This window comes from Biomphalaria glabrata, chromosome 1, assembly GCF_947242115.1.
Source record: "Biomphalaria glabrata chromosome 1, xgBioGlab47.1, whole genome shotgun sequence".
Taxonomy (NCBI): Eukaryota; Metazoa; Mollusca; class Gastropoda; family Planorbidae; genus Biomphalaria; species Biomphalaria glabrata.
The window spans coordinates 64732965-64740199 of NC_074711.1; the positions used below are offsets into that span (position 1 = coordinate 64732965).

Consider the following 7235-nt stretch of genomic DNA (forward strand, 5'->3'; position numbering starts at 1 on the left):
GGGGCAACTGTGCAATAACTAAAGGAGCTGTGTGGTGATAAAATGATCATATACTTGAAGGTCCTTCCAACAGAGTGAGAAATGGCCTATTTCTTGATCCTGGCCTCTGGAAGAAGTCTTTTCTTAGATCAAGTTAGCTAAGTGTCACCTCCACTTCATCAACTTTCTGCAAACAATTATCATTAGCTTGAACCATACAGTAAGCTGATTAGCTACTTTCATCAATCAGTACACAAATGTAAAATGACTGTCCCTTTTATTTTAAAATCCAATTCATTATGACATTTTTTTTTCAATAGTTTTGCTTATTTTGTATTGGAAGTTTATTAAAATTAGAAACAGACATCACCTGAACATGTTTCCTTTGTTAGAATTTTAGACAGAAACCAACATTATGCTGTGTTATTCATTAGGCTGGGGGAGGGCCAAGCGTTTTTCAGCAGGATGGCTGCCTGGTCGTGCGGTTTGCGCACTGGACTGTCGTTCGGATTTATTGACGGTCGAGGGTTCAAACCCTGCCCGCTCCCATCCCCCGTCGTCCTGCGGGAGGTTTGGACTAGGAAGTAAACTATCTTCAACTCTGAAGGAACATCCGAAATATGTAAAACATTTTACAAACATTTCTTAGCTTCAGAAACTTATTCTCCTTCAGTCTAGATCTACAATTTCTAATAGTAAGAATATTGCATATTAAATCAAATTTAATTAAGGGTGGGATTGGCTGTATCTAAGAGGTGTTTCTCAAAGTTTTACTCCTGCTAGACATTTAGTTGTTTTTTTTGTCAGAAATAGCATTTTGTAGATAAACTTAAAGTGTTTTGTATAACCGGGAAAGTTCTTTCTGGAGTATTAGAGAGTCATCAGATTTCCTATCCATCCAGCAAGGAAGCACCTTTAGCTCCGCCTTAGCTTTCTTTGAAGTCTACAACACATTTTTTTTCTAGAGTAAGAAGAGCCCATTTCAAATTTAATGTATAATTGGGTGGGGTGTTCTGATAATGAAGTATTTTCTTGCAATATGAATGCATTAATCATCCTAGTATATAAAAAGACGCTCAAATTAAGTCTTATATAGAAGGAGGCAGCATTGGCCAATACTATTATGCAAGGGATGTTCAAGATACTTATAGTACACATTTGTCTTAAGATCATCTTCATGTTAAGTAAGAAGCCTTGCCTCAAAATGTATAGTTTTTGTCACAAAAATTCATCAACATAATTATCTTTAAGGCTGGGATTTTTAATTTTGGGATCTTAGGGCACCTCTAAGTCCACCTAGCTCTAATGGGTACCTGGCATTGTTGAGGTTGGTAATTGTGCTGGCCACATGACATCCTCATTAACCGTGGGCCGCAGAAACAGATGACCTTAAAACATCTACCCTATAGATTGCAAGGTCTGAAAGTGGAACTTTACATTTAATGACGTTTAACACTTCAGAGAATTTTTACCATTCTAATTATGCAAAAATAGATAAACTGTTTTGAAATATCTACTGCTAAAAGTTTAGAACCGATATTTGAACTTTTTAAACATTGATAATAATATTAGTCATTTTGCTGGGTTAATATTCAAACTTTGATTAATAATTATAATGAAAAAACAAACTTTAAATTTTACACTTGCAAAATAATTTGAATGGCTTCACCCCTTCCCTAATGATCAAGTCATCACTCCCCACATTAATGAATGTCGCACCAATCTATGGAGTGCATCCAACAGCGTGAGGAAAGTTGAGGTAGATCATCAACATTTGTAATGTAATGGGTTTGTTGTCCTAATATCATTCTCATGTTTTATTTTTCTATGCCATTCTTGAAACAATAATAAATGTATTAAATGATAGATTTAATATGTTGAAAGAATATACAAAGGTTTTTTAAAATTGCACAGTCAAAAGTAACTGACTCTATGGAAAACCATTCAGATATAAATGGAAGAAAACTTTTTAAAGAATTAACACCAACGTGACATCAATCAAAATTCAGAAAGTGAATTACTTGATTTAGAATTCAACTTTTATATACATACATACTGCATCTAAGTCTAGATCTAGAGAAGCAAATGTAAGAAACTCCAAAATAAAAGGTAATTTTTTTTTTATTTAGAAAAAAGTTTGCATGCAAGTGGCATACAATCCCCGCAGCAACCCTGTATATTAAAATAAAATGTTAAAATATAGATCTAGATTTTATATATATTCATAAAAATATAAATTAAATTTTAAATTAATATATAGATCTAATAAATCTACTTCTAGATTATTTTAAAATCAAATTCAAGTAATTAAGATTTCACCTTATCGCTTACTTCTTGTCTCGACTAGGTAGGTATAAGACTAGGTTTCGAAATCAGTTTGTGCTTCTTGACCATTATATTATTTATATAGAACTAGAGTCTAGGTTGTAACTTGTATCATACTGACATGAAACACTACAACACATTTGACACTTATTATTATATTATAATCTATATTATATAAACTTTATAATAAAGTATATAGATCTAGTATAGAATAGTATAGATCTACATCTAGTCATAGATAGCACAGACGTCATATCTATATTTAATATTATAATTATACTATATAGATCTATATAATAATAGATTAATTAATTTAATAGATCTAGATCAGTGGATGTAGATTAAATCTAGTACTTACTACTAGATCTAGATTCTAGTACTCAGTCAGTGACTAGGCTAGTACTAACTAAGTAGAGTAGTACTACTACTAGACTCTAGTACTACAGATGCTAGATTCTAGATCTACTAGATGATCTATATTATATGAATTTAATATTAATTCTAATCTGAATCTAGATCAATTTCAAATTTGTTCCTGGCCTGGACATCTGGAATAACATAGTCGTTATTCGGCAGAATCAAGTAAAGTCTCTATTTTCAAAGAAAATCCAGCTTTTATAATATTAAAATACGTAAATTGTAACCTAAGGTGCTGTTTTAAATTTTAATGATTTATTATTAATGAAAATGAAAGTAATAATCTATTTAGAATCTGGTTTGGAAATTTCCGAAAAAAAAATCCCAGAGCAGAGTTGTAATTCATTACATATCAAAAGTTTAATTAGGACAGGGCTTTAAATTTAAATTGACTTGATAGTAAGTTTAAATCTGGTTTGCAGAATAGGCATAGATCTATATTATAATAATTATAGGCATATTAATAATTAATTTAGATCTAAATATTTTACTTTGAAAAGTTAAATTAGTTCAGAAATAGATCTAGAGATAATCACGATGCTAGCGGATTTACCCATTGCAGTATGCGTGAACTAAATCTAGATTATCTAGATCAGTGTTTCTCAAACTTTTTTTGTCTGCTGGCACACTAAAAAAACTATAAAAATTTCGAGGCACACCACGAAGGGCAATAGTTGTTTTATAATAAAAAGAAAACAAGATTTTGACCTGTTTTTAAGTATCACATTTAATGTGAAATGTTTTTGAGAGCAAATGCGATCTAATCGAGGCTCCAAAGTCGACTAACAAACTCGCATTTCATCGTCTATTGTAAGAAGTCTTTCTCTTTTCTTAGACTTGATTTCAGTCAGTGCTGAAAATCCAAACTCACAAAACCATGAAGATTCAAATGGAAGAATTATTTTGATTGCTTTTTAAACTGATTGCAGGATATAACATATGTTGATTGAAATCCAAAACACATCCAGGCTTTTCTCGGCAAAACATGACTTAAGAACTGCATCGTTTTTTAAATCAATGAGCTGCTCTTCTTCTTCAGTTGTAAGATTTGTAGCTTTATTGTTTCCAATGGATAGCTGACCCATCCATACTCATTACTTCCAACTGTTGGAAAGTAATGCTGCAATACTGACTGCAAGTGTGTCAAAGTGTGCAAAATGTGAGGGTGATTTCATTACTTGAAGCAAATTCATTGTAAGTAGGAGAAGCGAAGACTCATCTTACTTTGCCACAAAGATAATTTTTTTCACCAAATGACTTTCAGTTTTGAGGATGCAGTGATGATGGTTTTCGATGGTCCTTGAAGACTTAAATTCAATGAATTTAATTTGTTAAATAAATCAGAGAGAGATATCACATTAACCCACCAGATCTCGTCATTAATAGAAAATCCAAAGTCTTTTTTTTTTCAGCTCAGACCTGAGTTGGACGACACGCTTTAACACTTTTCCCCTGATACAAGAGACATTTGTAGTCTGAATTCACAAAGCTCTGAGAAAAGTCGTGATGCAAGTGGTCGAGATTTGATGAAGTTTACAACTTCAATCACTTGATTCAGAACAGACATCAAATCTTTCGGCAAAGATTTGAAGGCAAGAGCTTCTCTGTGGATTATGCATTGAACAACTAATACATTTGGATTTTCTTGACGCACAAGAGTGACGAATCCCTTTCTATTTCCCTGCATGGAAGGACAGCCATCGGTGCAAACGCTGACACAGTTTTTCCACTGTAGTTTGAATAGCAAAATGTTTTCGTTCACCACTTTGAAAACATCTTCGTCTTTGGTCGTAATCTTTGCAAAATAAGAATTCGTTGACACATTTTTCATCCTTTATGAACCGAATAAAAGCTAGCAGCTGGGCTTTACCGCTAACGTTAGTGGATTCATCAACTTGAAGAGACCACAGCAGAGACACTTCATCGTCAGTCACGTCGAAGTGTTCGCAGATTTGATCTAGTAAATCTGATGATAAGTCTTCAATTGTGCGCGAGATAGTATCATTTGACAAAGGAACTTTTTTAACTTTTTCGGCGGCATCGGGTCCAAGGATAGTTTCAACAACTATTGCTAAAGCTGGTGCAATGACTGATTCAGCCTCTGTGTGTGCTTTTTTGGGTTTTGCTAATAACTGAGCAACCTTATACTTGCAATCAGTCCCTTTTCTGGCAGCTTTAGGTAGTTCGTAAGTTTTTAGCTTGTTTATTTTGTTTAGCCCTGATGTTTTCAAAGTATTCCTTCGGTTGCGTTTTTACAGCTGGATGTTTTGTTTCCAAGTGTCTCTTCAATTTGCTTGGAACAAGCGCCTCATTCGACAGAGTTGCATTGCAGATCAGACAGAATGACAATGGAGCATCTTCAGGTCCCGAAGATATGAAACCATATCCGATGTAATCTTCTGTGTACCTTCGTTCGGCTCCTTGCTTTTCATTTAACGCTTTCACAGTTTCATTCTTGCTAACGTATTTCTCCATGGATAACAATGAATAATGCTATTGATAATTTGTTATTATTAGCATACACCTAAAAAATTTACATGAAACACATCGCTTATTGTTATCGTTACCAATTCAAGAACTGCTGTGCATCCGATAAGGCGGCCTACATTTTAGTCATTATAATAATATATGTATGGTGGACAATTCCATAACCTGAATAGCTAAAACCCCTTTGCGTCACTATGGAGCGACCAACTACTATTACTGGTCGTTGCAAGTGATGATGTCATCGCAACGTAAAATAACAATTTAATAGTAGACAGACCTGTGTAACGCTGCACAGGTGGCGTTCTGAAAACTCTCGCGGCACACCAGCAAATCTTCGGCGGCACACTAGTGTGCCGCGGTACACAGTTTGAGAAACACTGATCTAGATTATATAGATATAGATTGAATTTCCTCTGGAATTTTTGACAGCCAGATGAGAGTGGACTTGTAAAAGTAGGACGAACTCAAGTAGGACAAAGTCATTTGTCTTATTTACCTGGTATTTGATGCCCAGCATTTATACACCAGAAATCTTGGATTCTTTTAGCCTATAATTCAATATCCAACTTTCACAACCATATATAATATTAGTTAATTGTATGGACTATATAATACTAGCGAAAAATACAATTTTAATTCTACTGGGAAGTTGATTTTACTCTTCCAGATTTTCCACAGTTTGGTCATGGGAATAGATGTCAAGCTTAAACGGATTTTTCAAAATTTTTTGATCCTCCATCTCTTAATTGTGATGTTTGACTCTAATTATTTAAAAGAGTTAGGTTCTTTTAATGTTTGACCATTCAACTGTATGCAATGTTTCGTTAAATTTCATACTATCTCCACCACAAACTATATAAGTAAAGGCTCTTTTTTATTTCTTTCTTTTGGCACTGATTTCCAAGCCAACTGCTCTGCTGGCTGCAGCATCCCATTTTGAGGTAAAATCTTGTATCTGGTCTGCATTTTCTCCAATGAGGTCTATATTTATAAGCCTATACCTTTATTTATGCAACTAGATCTATACGTCCCGATAAAATCGGATAGCTATAGGACTATACCTTATGGAAGTTCAGAGTCACTCACCTGGAACAAAATATATGACAGCTAAAGTAGTCTATTGCTAATCTCAGTGGCGTAGCTAGGGTATATGATGTCCAGTGCGGCAGCTCGTGATGATGCCCCCCCCCCAAAAAAAATAAATAAAACGAATTAAAACATAAAATTCTTTTTTTCCCCCCGAACTAATGTGTATTCAATGTTAAAGTATTGTTACTTCACTAAAAAAAATCAATTTAACAAAAAAGATACTACAAATAAATCTTACGTGCTTTCTTGCTCGCAAAAATAGGCCCTTATATCCATAATTTTATCGAAATCTATTTTTTTTTAACATCAATCGCCAATTTACGGAGTCGCAAATTTTTCAGCGTTGACCGTAATTAAATCGATCTGAGGATTCAATAGTTGGGATGGCGACAAACATTCATGATTTCATGCCTACTTACATCATGCTATATTGCTCATACCGGGTGATTTCTTGAATTATCCAGTCCAAGGAAGAATACTTTTCCATCCGTAGATCTTTCTTGTGTGTTACTACAGAGTCTTCACCTTTTTCGTCAGTCATTCTTTTTCCTATGGCCAATACGTCTTTGAGGTCTGCTAATCTCCAAATCTGTGCACATGCTTTCGGCAAGGTAACACTGGCTTCATCGATGTCGACCCGACTATAAGTTAAGAATGTGTTTAATGTTTTCCCTTTAAGTGCGCAGTCTCGAATTGACAATCTCTTGTTTTTGAAGATAGACTTACGCGTCCATTTTTTAGTTCATACAGCGACCAAAGCCCCAATGCTAGAAAATAAATGTAAGCTACATAGTTACTAACAAACCGCCTGCTTCAGATCTAGTAGAGGATTTTTCATCTGTAATAGTCAATGTCTCTAGAGTTTCTATAATTTTTGAAAATTAAACTATAACTACCTCGACGGCTTCTCCAGTGGGTTTTAACTTAGCGCTTAAGGC

General features: G+C 34.3%; 1 protein-coding gene across 8 annotated transcripts in view; it reads right to left on the minus strand.

Moving 5' to 3' along the window:
• The window catches only part of LOC106067000 (uncharacterized), a 58416-nt gene extending 55424 nt beyond the window's left edge, over positions 1 to 2992 (minus strand). The window contains exons 1-3 of one of the 8 annotated variants that reach the window (XM_056008149.1): positions 2663 to 2992; positions 2311 to 2433; positions 1293 to 1398 (exon numbers count right to left, since the gene is read on the minus strand). The gene's annotated coding sequence lies outside the window, so the exon portion shown is untranslated. Of the gene's footprint in view, positions 1 to 1292; positions 1399 to 2298; positions 2434 to 2662 lie in introns of all 8 variants that reach the window. The other 7 variants (XM_056008134.1, XM_056008156.1, XM_056008181.1 and 4 more) reach the window with 7 other exon arrangements.
• Positions 2993 to 7235: the final 4243 nt, after the last annotated feature.